The sequence below is a fragment of the Rhinopithecus roxellana genome, chromosome 11 (assembly GCF_007565055.1).
Source record: "Rhinopithecus roxellana isolate Shanxi Qingling chromosome 11, ASM756505v1, whole genome shotgun sequence".
Taxonomy (NCBI): Eukaryota; Metazoa; Chordata; class Mammalia; order Primates; family Cercopithecidae; genus Rhinopithecus; species Rhinopithecus roxellana.
Window position 1 is genome coordinate 812,708 of NC_044559.1, and position 15,066 is coordinate 827,773.

The following is a 15,066-nucleotide window of genomic DNA, read 5'->3' on the forward strand; positions in this document are numbered from 1 at the left end:
CTCAGTGAGAATTTTAACGAAAATGTCGATTGAGACTTAAAGCAACTCTATCTTTGAGATGTCAGTATTCTCAACATTAGTGACATCAGCATGTTGAGCCCCATTGGTAAGGAGGGAATCGGGGAAGGAGTTTGAGCAAGTAAAAATATGTATGGGCACAAGCTATTTTGAAGCCTATTTACTTGTTAGCCACCTCTCATCATTCTACAGTGGCCACACTATTTCCACAGTCTTCATCCAATCACAGATAGTACAAGGGGATACATTAGCTGCTTGAAGCAGGACTGTCAGAGACAGAATTTATCACATAATTCTTGCGAAATCAGGACATGGTGGCTTACACCTGTAATCCCAGCACTTTGAGAGGCTGTGGTAGGAGGAATGTTTGAGGACAAGAGTTCAAGACAAACCTGGGTAACATAGCAAGATGACATCTCTACAAAATATTTTAAAAATTAGCAGGGTGTGGTGGTATGCCTGCAGTCCCAGCTAGTCATAGGGCTGAGGTGGGAGGATTGTTTGAACCCAGGAGGTTGGGGCTACAGTGAGCTTTGATTATGCCACTACATTCCAGGATAGGCAACAGAGTGAGACCCTGTTTGAAAACTTTAAATAATTTCCTGGTAAGTGCTCTGTGCTATGGAGTGCAGGTGTGGGAAAAGAAAAAAGTAAATAACTTGTTCCCTATATTTGGGGAAGGCAGATCATGAATGTGTCCACAGAAGGCAACAATTGATGTTTGTCAATTGATAGGCAAGATATAATTAGAAGATAAACTAGGGCTATATTATGAAGCACTGGATGCTGTGTTACAGGCAGCAAAAGCTACAGGTGTTTTTCAAGGTCTTTTGACCTTGATGTTGAAGGTCAATACATGGCTCCTACTAGCTTGTGTCTGCTTATCGTAGTCCAGGCCACAAATGAGGATGAAGCAAAAGAGAATCCAAAAATTACTAGATGTTAATGGCTGCAGAAAGAAAGAAAAAGAATCAGAAAATGACCCTGCCAAGTGCTCAAAGTCGTTTCTCTGTTGCCTATCAAAGGGCTTGCCATATGCTTAGAAATACCTTCAGAACAAGTGCCCATCCTGCCTTTTTAGCAGCTTCTGCTTGGAAGATGGGGAAGAAATGGCCCAGAGGAGTGAAGAGGTGACCAGGGAAATATATCTGGGACCAGTCTGTGCACTTCTGCTTTCCAGAACTGCTGTCACTGATTACTGTTGCATGAGTCCTTACTGAAAAATTAATGATAGAGACACCAAAGGCAGATGTGTCCCTGTGCTGAAGACCAATGGTACCAAGTTCTCTTGCTCCTCAGACATGGCTGATTCAGAAGCTTTGCCAAGTGGACGTCATTGCCTGCACCCGCATCATAAGCAGCACAACTTAGAAGAGGGCAGCTGGCCGCAGCTCTGATGAGATGTAACTATGACCAATTTCTGAAGAAAGATGTGAAAACTTTAAATAAAGTTATAAACGGTGATGGCCCTTCTTTCCATAAATTCTAATTGTGGTGATTTCATTTGGTCTTAAGCATCAAGCAAATGGCATCTTTAAAAAAATTAATTTCACTTTTTGTAGAAATAGGGTCTCACTATGTTACCCAGGCTGGTTTCAAACTTCTGGCCTCAAGCGATCCTCCCTCCTCAGCCTCTTAAGGTGGGGGAATTACAGGTGTGAGCCACAGCTCCTGGCCCAAAATGCAGCTTCTTGGTGAAGTTTAAGTCAGGGTATCTCCTTACTTATTGGTCAAAATTTTCAGCTGACTTCTTTTGTTTTGTTTTTAGCTTTCCATACATGTATGTCTTGGCTCACTAGTCTAATTTAATACATAGGCCATGGTGTTTCCAGAGCAAAGGCCCATATAGTTCATTGTACATAACAAACATGTGCAAAACATCTGTGGCTGGACTGACTTAGCAAGTTTTTAGCCTTTTAGATCATAACAAGACATGAATATTGATTAACAATCATCTCATACAGAGTCCATCTTCACATATCTCCAATTGCACACACAAAAAGTCCTTTACAGCTGTGTTTAGCTAGCTTTTGACCTCTGAATCTCTTAAGAGTTTCTTACATTCTCATTTGTTTGGTCAGAATCTTCTTTCACCTTTTATGCCAAGGTAGAACCTGTCTCTCCAAAGACAAACAAGGAATTTAATTCTGTGGCTTTTTTTCCCCCTTAGGGATAACAAATGGCACCATTTGTCAGATCTATTGTCCACCAAAGGGACCACCAAAGGTAGTCCCTTTCTCCAACACAGGGACCCAGGGAGAAGCAGGGAAGGTGAATCCTTGCTCTGAATACCAACTGTAAACACAAATTTACCCTGGAACTCAGAACCTAAACCTTGGTTTTATCTCTCCCTCTCTTTCTTCCTTCCCTTCCCTCCCCTCCTTTCTCCTTTCTCCTTCTCCTTTCTCCTTCTTCACCCCCCCCGAACAGAAAGAAAAGAAAAGAAAACCTCCCCCCCCTCCCGCAAGAAAAGCCCCTCCAGAAACGAAAGGCACCTCCCTCCCACCCCCTCAGCTCCCTCACTTCCCTTCCCTTCCTTTCCCTTCCCTCCCTTCCTTCCCTTCCTTCCCTTCCCTTCCCTTCCCTTCCCTTCCCTTCCCTTCCCTTCCCTTCCCTTCCCTTCCCTTCCCTTCCCTTCCCTTCCCTTCCCTTCCCTTCCCTTCCCTTCCCTTCCTTTGAGATAAGGTCTTGCTCTGTCGCCCAGGCTGGAATGCAGTGGTGCAATCATAGTTAACTGTAACCTTGAACTCCTGACCCCAAGCAATCGGCTGGCATCGGTCTCCTGGGTAGTTGGAACTACAGGTGTGAGCCACCACACTTGGCTAATTTTTAAATTTTCTGTAGAGGTCTCACCATGTTGCCCAGGCTGGTCTCAGACTCCTGGTCTTAAGCAATCCTCCTGCCTTGGCCCCCTAAAGCACTGGGATTACAAGTGTAAGTCACCATGCCTCTCCCTAAACTTTGGTTTTAAAAAATAAAACAGCCAGGCACAGTGGTTCATGCCTGTAATCTCAGCTAGTTGGGAGGACAAGGCCAGGAGTTCAAGACAAGCCTGAGTGAAATACTGAGACTCTGTGTTTTGTTTTGTTTTTTTTTTTTTTTTAGAAAAAAAAAAGATGTTTGCAGCATCTGATGTTAATAATATTTGTGACTACATCCAGTTAACTAATTTGTTTTCTGATTAGTTGATTACATTAGGAACAACACCTTAAATAACTTAATTTTTTACCTCTTTTTTTTTTTTTTTTTTTTTTTTTTTTTTTTTTTTTTTGAGATGGAGTCTTGCTCTGTCGCCCAGGCTGGAGTGCAGTGGCCGGATCTCAGCTCACTGCAAGCTCCACCTCCCGGGTTGAAGCCATTCTCCTGCCTCAGCCTCCCGAGTAGCTGGGACTACAGGCGCCCGCCACCTCGCCCGGCTAGTTTTTTGTATTTTTTAGTAGAGACGGGGTTTCACCGGATTAGCCAGGATGGTCTCGATCTCCTGACCTCGTGATCCGCCGGTCTCGGCCTCCCAAAGTGCTGGGATTACAGGCTTGAGCCACCGCGCCCGGCCAATTTTTTACCTCTTTCTAACATAAGCTTAGCAGTAGTGTATCTTTAGATAAGTCACTTGCAGTTTCACTTGAAAGGGATCAAAAGTATAATTGACGATGGAATTAGACACACTGGGTCCAAAAAATTATGTACCCACCCAGTCAGCTTTTGTGAGTTGGTGCCTCCCCAACCGCATCATCCCTATTTTAAAATGTTGACTGTGTGCACCAGGTTTGTCATCCAAGCTGCTCTGGAAATTGTGTTTGCTGGTGACAGTAAAGCCAACCCACCCTGTCCCATCCCCTGCCTGGTGAAAATGCAGACTATCAGTTCTGTGGCACTGTCCCCACATATTGTGGCCTTGTTTATTTAGGTGCAATGCTGGTAGGCAAAGTGCATCTCTCGATCACATTTCCCCACTGCTTTTGTCTGCCTGCAACACCCAAATATTCATGCCGAAAAGGAAAGTGAAGATTTGAAGATCCCTGGGGTCCTCAGAACTCACAGAACAGGCCCCTCCAACAGATTATCACTTGGCTTTATTGGTCCATGTATCTAAAAAGGTTAGATATTAAACTGTTTCCCAGCATTATCAATGCAAGAGCCTTGCTCTCTCTTCCTGCTTAACAGAGATATAACAACAGAGATTTGGAAATGTCTGGTGGGGCCAGCTCTTGGATTTATTTTTTAAAAAAGATTTTGAGGCAGATCTGTGCTCTGAGGATAAAGCTAACCACCCTAAAAACAGGTCCTTCTCTGGGGATTGCCTGTGTCCCCTCCCTTCTCCACACCCTCCAGAGACTTTCACATTCATAAGGAAAGTCAAGCTTTTTTAAACAAAGAAACAAACAAACAATCAAACACACAAACTATAGATATTTCAAGCTAGCCCTACACGGTTCCAGCTCTCTCCCCACCCTCCTTTTTATCCCCCCACTCCTGGCTCCTAGTCAATGACAAAAGCTCTCCAGGTGTATTTATGATGGGTTATCCGTTGTTGACCTTGTAATTGCATGAATCCCTTGGCTCAGGGCTGCTCTACTCTGATGATCACAAAGGTGATTGGGTAGGAGTAGGGAGGACAGTGCCTCATTCAGGAACAGTGTATTTATTTATGAACAGGCCTTTTCCTCTCCTTCCTAGAGACATCTGTTAATGCAGTGGTTGCCATATCCTCAAACACTCTCTTTGGGAGATGTGATGGGGGCCCAGGGCTCCACAATTAAAGGTCAAAGTTCTCAGAGTCAGGGAACCAAAAGACTCCTCTCCCCACCTCCACAGGACAAACCCTGGTACAGGGCTTTGGGCAAGGAGTGAAAATGAAGGCCATTTGCATAAAGCTGGAAGAGCACTCTTGAATCCACAAGGCCTGCTTAAGCTCGGAACTATTTAGCCCATGATTACATGCTGCTCTGTGTGGCTGATTGTTTCTTGTGTTCAAGTTCTGACTCAGCCAGATAGCAATTCAGTTGTGGGCACAGAGCTGGGTATAAAATTAATTCTCAGAAAGTGCTTGTGGATTCTCAGATGTGGATTCTTATAAATGACTATTATTAGCATTAAAATATGTTTTTTGAAGATGGTGGTGATTGATGATAATGATGATAATGATGATGATGATTGGTGATGGTGGCTGAATCCTACTGGAGGAAGGAACCTTGTGTCTTTTTTATTTATTTTCTCCCTCTTCCCAGAAAGTACAGTGCAAATAGATTTATAAAAACCATTTGCTAGATTATCAAATAAAACATAATTATAACCATTCCATGTCTGTCACATTAAACATTTTTGTTTGAGACAGGGTCTCACTCTGTTGCCCAGGCTGGAGTGCAGTGGCATGATCTCAGCTCACTGCGATCCCTACCTGTTCCTGGGTTCAAGCAATCCTCCCACCTTAGCCTCCCAAATAGCTAAGACTACAGGCATGCAGCACCATGCCTGGTTAATTTTTTTATTTTTTGTAGAGATGGTGCTTCACCATGTTGCCCAGGCTGGTCTTGAACTCCTGGGCTCAAGCAATCCACCATCCTCAGCCTCACAAAATGCTAGGATTTCAGGCATGAAATCCTGCACTCAGCCTGTCACATGGAACATCTAAGTTGCTTATTGGTGACTTTGATTAGGCTTGACGCTCTTCTCTCTCTTACAGAAACAAAACAAAAATAAAATATATTAGGAGCCTGGTGATCAGTTCTCCATATAGCTCATCTGAGTTTGTGCCACCACAAGGTAGTGGTTCTCAAACTATAACCTTGCATCAGAATAACCTGGAGCTTGTGTGTGTTTTGTTTGTTTGTTTGTTTTGGAGAAGGAGTTTTGCTCTTGTTGCCCAGGCTGGAGTGCAATGGCATGATCTCAGCTCACTGCAACCTCTGCCTTCTAGGTTCAAGTGATTCTCCTGTCTCAGCCTCCCAAGTACCTGGGATTACAGGCATGCACAACCACGCCTGACCAATTTTTTGTATTTTTAGTAGAGATGGGGTTTCTCCATGTTGGTCAGGCTGGTCTTGAACTCCTGACCTCAGGCGATTTGCCCCTCTTGGCCTCCCAAAGTGTTGGGATTACAAGCATGAGCCACCATGCCTGGCCATGGAGCTAGCTGGGTTTGGGCAGGGTGGCTCACACCTATAATCTCAGCACTTTGGGAGGCCAAGCACTTTGGGGCCTTGAGCATCACTGAAGGCCGGGAGTTTGAGACCAGCCTGGGCAACACAGTGAGATCCCATCTCTGCAAAGTGAGAGCCTATCACTATGCTGGGTATGGTGGTGCCCCTGTGGTCCCAGATACTTGGGAGGCTGAGGTAGGAGGTAGCAGGATCACTTGAGCCCAAGAGCTGGAGGCTGCAGTGAACCATGATCTCACTACTGCACTCCAGCCTGGGCAACAGAGTGAGATCCTGTCTCTAAAACAACAACAACAAAAAACCCACTGTAGCTGGGTGTTAGTGTTTCTCGTTCAATAGGTAAAATGTAGTTCTCAAGAAGATGAGACCTTAAAATTCTCACGCAATGCTGCTGCTCCTAGTGATCTGGAGTCACACTTGGAGAACTGCTGCTCCACGGTGTGTTAGCAATGTCTCAGGTTTTCCTACCTGGAACTTTATTTGAGGGTTTAAGAAAAGTCCAGGGCTGGGCGTGGTGGCTCACACCTGTAATCCCAGCAGTTTGGAAGGCTGAGATGCACAGATCACGGGGTCAGGAGATCAAGATCATCCTGACTAACACAGTGAAACACCGTCTCTACTAAAAATACAAAAACTTAGCTGGGCGTGGTGGTGGGCACCTGTAGTCCCAGCTACTCGGGAGGCTGAGGCAGGAGAATGACATGAACCCAGGAGGTGGAGCTTGCAGTGAGCCGAGATCAAGCCACTGCACTCCAGCCTGGGGGACAGAGGGACACTCCGTCTCAAAAAAAAAAAAAAAAAAAGAAAGAAAGAAAAGTCCAGGAAACGGACTCACAACTCTGTGTAAAGAGACCTGTGGAGAGGCCCCTCAGATAATTCTTCTCAGAATTATCTGCTTATCAGAATTGCTGCCCCCATCTCAGCAAGGGCCCACTTTTTCCAGAATATAGAGATTGTGGAAGTGAGACAAAAGTTGCTGAGAGATTTTAATTTGGGGCAACCACACGTGGGGATCCTGACCTAATTTGTTTAGACTCCCCTCTCCACCCATCTATTCTCCTTCCTCCAGTCCCAGGTGATTTTTCTAAATCAGAAACCAGATCATCCCAGTCTCCTGCTAACATGCCTGTGATGGCTCATGGTTCCTCTATGGCTTGACCCTTGCCTGGCTCTTCAAATTTGTCTCCTGTTACTCCCGACCTCCCAGCATTCCCTCCCTCGTCTCACTCCTCTGCACGTGGTTTCCCTGGATGTAGAGTGTCTTTCCTGTTCCCTCTCACCTTCATCCTATCCACAGGGCTGTCTCCCTGCAGATCTCCAAGGAAAGTACACCTCCCTTGTCTCCCCTCTGCTGGCTGCTACGGTCACAGTCTGAACCTCTCACAAACCCTCATGACCAGAGTTGCTGTGGCATTGGTGGTTTACTGTCAGACTCCCCTGCTGGGCTCTGGAGGAACCAGGACTGGTCTATTGAATCCCTAATATTCAGCATGCTGCTGGATTGCAGAAGGAGCTTGGTAAAGGTTTACTGAATAAATGGAAACTGCTGAAGAGTCAGTGGTAACTGACCACACACTTCATCAGTCATTACTCATGTTATCAGACAGAAGTCCTGATCTAGACCCCAAGGGAGGGTTCTTGGGTCTTGTGCATGAAAGAGTTCAATGGAGAATCCCACAGAGTAAAGTGAATGCAAATTTATTAACAAAGTAAAGGAATAAAGAATGGCTACTCCAATGGCCCATTTTCATGGTTATTTCTTGACTGTATGCTAAACTAGGGATGGATTATTCATGCCTCCCTGTTTTAGACCATTTAGGGTAACCTCCTGACGTTGCCAGGGCATTTGTAAACTGGCATGGCACTGGTGGGAGTGTAGCAGTGAGGATGACCAGAGATCACTCTTGCCACCATTTTGGTTTCGGTGGGTTGTAGCCAGCTTCTTTACTGCAACCTGTTTTGTCAGCAACGTCTTTATGACCTGTATCATGTGCTGACCTCCTATCTCATCCTGTGACTAAGAATGCCTAAACCCCCTAGGAATGCAGCCTAGCAGGTCTCAGGCTTATTTTACCAAGCCTCTATTCAAGATGGAGTTGCTCTGGTTCAGACACCTCTGACACTTGGGAGATTCTGGACACAAAACAATAGGGAAAAAGTTTCATAGGAGTGTGTTGCAAGTAAAGATGAGAGGCAGGGATGGAGAGAGGGTGGGTGGGATGACCAGTATTCCCTTTAAGTCTCCTGCAGTAAATGAACTCCCCTGGCTTTTGTTGTCCTAAAGCAGGGATCTCCAACCCCTGAGTGGCAGACTGGCCTGTTAGGAACCAGGCTGCGCAGCAGGAGGTGAGCAGCGAGCATTACTGCCTGAGCTCCATCTCCTGTCAAATCAGTGTCTGCATCAGATTCTCAATGAAGCACAAACTGTATTATGAACTGCTCCTGCGAGGGATCTAGGTTGTGTACTGCTTATGAGAATCCAATGCCTGATGATCTGAGGTGGAACAGTTTCATCCTGAAACTACATCCCTCAGTCTGTGGGAAAATTGTCTTCCATGAAACTGGTCCCTGGTGCCAAAAAGGTTGGGGACTGCTGTCCTAAAGCATGGTGACAAAGGTGTGCCCAGGAGTAAACAAAGGAAGCTCTAGTGGTAGAACTTGAGGCACTGGCCTTGGGGGAGGGGGAGGAAAGTTGAAGGTTTTGCAGAAAGTAAGAATCTTCTGAAATGACAGTACCTTTAAGAGTTGCCTACCTGCTGGGTCCTTAGTTCCTAGACCCTCAGGTCCCCAAGTCCCCTCTTCCCTTCCAACTAGGTAGGAGCACCTTTCTTGTTCCCTTTTGATTTGATGGGCTTAGATGGTGTCAAGTTGCTTAGAGTTCCAGATTTTGCGTGGTGCCTGGGAAGATGAGGCATCTTATTCTGTAGCAGGACTGGCCACAGACAAAACCTCTCAGACACCAAGTTGTAGAAGGAAGGGCTTTATTCAGCTGGGAGCATTGGCAAGCTACCGTCTCAAAATGCAAGCTCCCCGAGTGCACAATTTCTGTCCCTTTTAAGGGCTCACAACACCAAGATTTTATATGAAAGGGTTGTGATTGATTGAGCAGTCTAGGGGATAAGTGACAGGGATTTCATGCACTGGTAGTCAGAGAGAAACAGAACAGGGCCAGAAGTTTCACAATGTTCTTCTATACAATGTTAGGAACATCGGTTTCTAAGTCATGAGTTGATTTTTAACTACTGGGTTTAGGCCAGACAGACCCAGGCCTGGTTCCAGGCCTGGCGCCGGGCTGCCTATCTTTGGTTTTACTTCGCTGTTTCTTCTTAAAACAGGTACTGAGTATAAAACAATATGAGAGGGTCTCTCTCTTTCTCAATTCTGCACTTCATATGTAAGTCAACTTCACTTCCAGAGCTATTTTTATAGTTATGAAGTTGACTTTCACACCATAGGATCAATCTTATAATAAAAGCACTGGACTGGGAATCAGGAACATGCTGGTTCCCCTTTCTTGCGGTGACTAGCTAGCTGCTTGCAGTTGGGCAGCTGCATTTTCAACTTCCTTAACTGCTCAGGCAGCACACTTATTAAAACTGTCCACTCAAAGTTTATTTATGACTCTTGCAAACCAACTTGCAGAATTGTTTTCCATTCCAAAGACTGTGCCTTAGAAAATCTGGACCTGCTTTCAAAGTTCTTCCAGGGATGTCATTCTCTGTGAACTTCTATAGCCAGGAAAGCAGGATAAACAAAAGCAAACCTAGTGGGAAGTTCTCAAGTTCCAAATGGTTGATCTTTTTTTTTTTCTTTTTTTTTTTTTTTTTTTTTTTTTTTTTTTTTTTTTTTTTTGAGACGGAGTCTTGCTCTGTCGCCCAGGCTGGAGTGCAGTGGCCGGATCTCAGCTCACTATAAGCTCCGCCTCCCGGGTTCCCGCTATTCTCCTGCCTCAGCCTCCCGAGTAGCTGGGACTACAGGCGCCCGCCACGTCGCCCGGCTAGTTTTTTTTTTTTGTATTTTTTAGTAGAGTCGGGGTTTCACCGTGTTAGCCAGGATGGTCTCGATCTCCTGACCTCGTGATCCGCCCGTCTCGGCCTCCCAAAGTGCTGGGATTACAGGGTTGAGCCACCGCGCCCGGCCTAAATGGTTGATCTTAAAATCTTGCTGAATTTATCAGCTGAAACAACCATTAATGGAGTATTTCTGGTTGACCTCTCTGCCCTCTTGCCCTGTTGCCACCCCCATTCTGAATGGTGAGCTTCTAGGCCCTTCTATTTGCATCTGCAAAGATACCTCCTCTGGGATAAGGGCCTGTGTTCTTCTGGAAACCAATTTAAAACCAAAAGGGCCTTTCAAAATACATTACATAGTTGGAAAGGATCCCTGTCTTTTTAACCTCTGAGCTCATTCTCTCTGGGAATCAAGTGACATTTTGATTCCAGTGTGTAAGCTGTTTTTCTTTATATCAGTTTTTGTGTAAACATGCCTCTGTAAAATTATTTTCGTATTTTAAGGAAACTTCTTTCAAGTGTCCAGTCAGACTGATTCCTATTCTCTTCCCTTCACAAAGCCCCAACTCAATGCTCTCTCACCCACCAAATTCCCATTTCTCAACAACTCATATTCAAACTGATTCTAGTGTTTGTTAAAGGATTTCCCTGAGCAAGCATGGTGGCTCATGCCAGTAATCCCAGCACTTTGGGAGGCCAAGGCAGGTGTATTGCTTGAGCCCAGGGGTTCAAGAGCAACCTGGACAACACAGCAAGAATCTGTTGCTACAAAAAATGAAAACATTAGCCACGTGTGGTGGTATGCACCTGTGGTCCCAGCTACTGAAGGTTGGGGTGGAAGGATGGCTTAAGCCTAGGGGATGGAGGCTGCAGTGAGCTATGATCATGCCACTGTCCTCCAGTCTGGGCAACAGAACAAGACCCTGTTCCCCACAAAAAAGATTTGCCCAACATTCTGAAATTCCCACTTCTTAAAGTTATGTTCCCTGGGCTGTAGCCAATGCAAGACCCACTAGGCTGGATGAAGCCCTTCTGGAGTCATCATTGTTCCCAGGAGCCATTGGCAAGGAGGTTGGTCAGCCATGACAAGGGGGACTTGGGACCAGCAAGTGAGGTGCAGAGTGGGGCAGAGGACCAGTCTCAAGGCCAAAGACAAAAGCAGCTTTCTCACTGCATGACTGACAGGAGCCCAGCAGGCACAGTCAGCACAGCAGGCCAATGAAGTTCTCTTCCACCACTGAGAGCGCAAATGTTCTTTCTTTTTTTTCTTTTTTTTTGTAGGACTTCAGAAGAGTTTATTTTGGTTGCTAAAAATAAGAAGAATTGGCTGTATAAGACTGAAAGATGGGATATTATTTCAGTGGAAAGGTATGCAGTTGATTAATGTTCCAAGCACAACAACAAAAGTGAGGAAAGGCTGAATAATGCAACAGTATAAGTGATGTGCAAGAAATGATATGCCATTTGAAAGTGTAGTTGGGGAAAAAGAGACAGGATAGTACAGATTAACCTGTTTAGATTTGATTTAGTAGACTGCAGAGTTGACTACTTGTGATCAAGTGAGTAAAGCATTCATTTCTTTTGTCTAAAACAGTTTCTCTGGGTAAGAAAGATGGAAAGAGAAACAAGACAATGAGAGGCAGCTAGTTAAGAGGCTATGCAATAGCTCAAGGACGAGCTAGTATACATTTCAACCACATTTATATTAACTTGAAAAATCTTGTGTGTAGCACTGACAAAACAAATGCTTTGAAAGCTAGTAGACTAAATTTAGAATGCAGTCACTCGGAGTTATTTTCTGTTTTAAAGTAGAGGTCAAATGCAATAGCACATAAATAGAACACAGCCTGCAGTTGTTTGGTTTGTTTGCGTACCGCTACAAAATTGAATAGTCCAAAATAAAGATGGTCTTTCTTGTTCATTAACCCACCAACTTTCTATTGCTCTATTTGTGTGCAACTTATAGTATTTATTTACTCAGGGAGGTTTACTCTGATGAATTAAAAGTGGAACCATTCTCAACCATGTCCTGTGAACCCCTTATAACTTGCTCTACATTTTAAATTATTGTATTATGTTATTATAACTTTTTATATATTTTAATAATTATTGTATCAGAAGAAATTAAAAGTATTTTATTGAGATCTAGGTATATCTCGTTCAATTTTAACTTATTTTTCTTAGCACTTATCACATAATAAATATGATAGTGTGATTACAAAATATTTTATTGTCTGTATTCTCTTTCTCCAACATATCCTAGGAGAAAAATTTCTCAAGGGAAGACTCTTTGCTTTGGTCACTGGTACATAGTGCTCAAAATTTTGCCTGCCATTGAAGATCTCTGAAAAACATTCATTGAATGTGGCTCATATAATAATAACAGTTAATGTTAATATGGTGTTTAATATTTTCCGTGTATAATGTAATAATATTATATATAGGTTTATATGATGTGAGTCAAAACCCTGTGATGTCAGTACTAATAGTGACCTCACAGTTATTATTTGTAGGATTGGGCTCAAAGTCTATTAAATTTCTCACCTCTGATTAAAATGTTTATCATATGTCCTGTTTCAAATTTGAGACAAAATATTAGAAAAGTGAATGGCATTTTTCACGCTACACAAGATATTTCAGGTTTTAGTAGACTTGCTATCTTCTTGCAAACAAACTTACTGTCAAATATTAAGTGGATTACAGGTGGATAGAGGTGGTACCTTGTATTTTCTCTCATCTTATTTTAACAAGACATAATATTTCCACTGTTAATTCACATTAACTATTTTTAACTACTTATAAATTATACCAAATATGGATAGGTAGTAAGAGAAATGAGACCATTTCCCTGTTTCTTAGCAACATGTTATATACATTACATACAGGAAAAAAATTAAACACATTCTCAGTTTTCATTTTGTATGTGGATGTTTTTGTTAGGCAGGAATCTAGACGCAACATGGCAGCGTTACCCGGCATAGGAGGGCTTTTGTTAAAGACTCTCTTCACCCTTGTACACACAGGTAGACTTACATGCGTCAGAGTTCTGGCTGGGCAACCACACTCCCCCATGACCTGCAGCTCACCTGCATTCTACAAGTTCCTAAACAGCAGTTTCGGTTAACAGTTTCCAAAGACCCCTTCCTCATGACTCTTACTCAACTCCTGCCCTAGTAGTTTCAAGACCCCTCAGGCCCTGTTTGCACAACCAGCTTCCCTACCTCTCGGGGCTATAAAAAGCCCCTACCCTCTTCCCTCAGTGGGACTTCCTCGGCCCACACCTTCAGACGGAGGAACTTCGCCCACAAGCCCTAATAAAAGGCTATTCTTGGCCGGGCGTGGTGACTCAAGCCTGTAATCCCAGTACTTTGGGAGGCTGAGACAGGTGGATCACGAGGTCAGGAGATCAAGACCATCCTGGCTAACATGGTGAAACCCCATCTCTACTAAAAATTACAAAAAACTAGCCGGGTGAGGTGGCGGGTGCCTGTAGTCCCAGCTACTCCGGAGGCTGAGGCAGGAGAATGGCGTAAACCGAGGAGGCGGAGCTTGCAGTGAGCTGAGATCTGGCCACTGCACTCCAGCCTAGGCGACAGAGGGAGACTCCTTCTCAAAAAAAAAAAAAAAAAAAAAAAAAAAAAAGGCTATTCTCACTGCCATTTGCCTTATGTGTTCGTTCCTGGTTTGGCTCCAGCCTCAGTTTACCTTTACAGTTTTGTTTCCATTAAATTTCAATTTAAAGAGTATACAGAGATACAAGTAGGATTATTTAGCATTCTTTATTTTTGTTTGAGGGACTTTTGGCCGTATATTTGTTCAGGAGGAAAATATGTCAATGCACATGCCCTAGGCTATATTTTGGCTGTGTATTCATCAGAGTAGCAGAGCTGCAATTTTTTTTTTTAATTTCACATTTTGCAGAAGTTCACATGAAACTGTCTAAGATCTTTACAGTCTACTGCTACTGCAAATGACTCTAGAGAAATCCAAGGCCAATCTGATTTTTCTTTTCAATTACTTGGACGAACTTTGGGTTTATTATCAAAATGAGGACATATGGAAGTTAAAAAACATAATTTATATTAATTTTAGACATGTACGTACTAAAACTTTTCCATGAAATTTTGATATATTGTTATTATGCTACTTACAAATTACATAAATTTGTTTTACATAGGAAGAGCTTCAAATATGTTTTTCATTATTTTCAAAGTTCTATAAAAAGTAATATTTGTTTCTGCTTTTACAATTATGGATCAATTATTTTTGATATAAGATTCTATCTTTCAATTTATAAACTCATACTTTATTTTCATCTTTCTTGTGCCTTATCTACTCTGCATTCTTGTATGTCTGCTTTATAATCTTCCTTTATTAAAGTGATTTATTCTTCCTTTTAAATTTCTTCTATAATATTTAGTTACAATTCTCCTTTGCCAGAACAGCATTTCTGTGAAGAGGTTTTTTTTTTTTTATTTTATTTTTTATTTTTTTATTATACTTTAAGTTCTAGGGTACATGTGCATAACGTGCAGGTTTGTTACATATGTATGCTTGTGCCATGTTGGTGTGCTGCACCCATTAACTCATCAGCACCCATCAACTCATCATTTGTGTCAGGTATAACTGCCAATGCAATCACTTCCCCCTCCCCCCGGCCCATAATAGGCCCTGGAGTGTGATGTTCCCCTTCTCGAGTCCAAGTGATCTCATTGTTCAGTTCCCACCTATGAGTGAGAACATGCGGTGTTTGGTTTTCTGTTCTTGCGATAGTTTGCTGAGAATGATGGTTTCCAGCTGCATCCATGTCCCTACAAAGGACACAAACTCATCCTTTTTTATGGCTGCATAGTATTCCATGGTGTATATGTGCCACATTT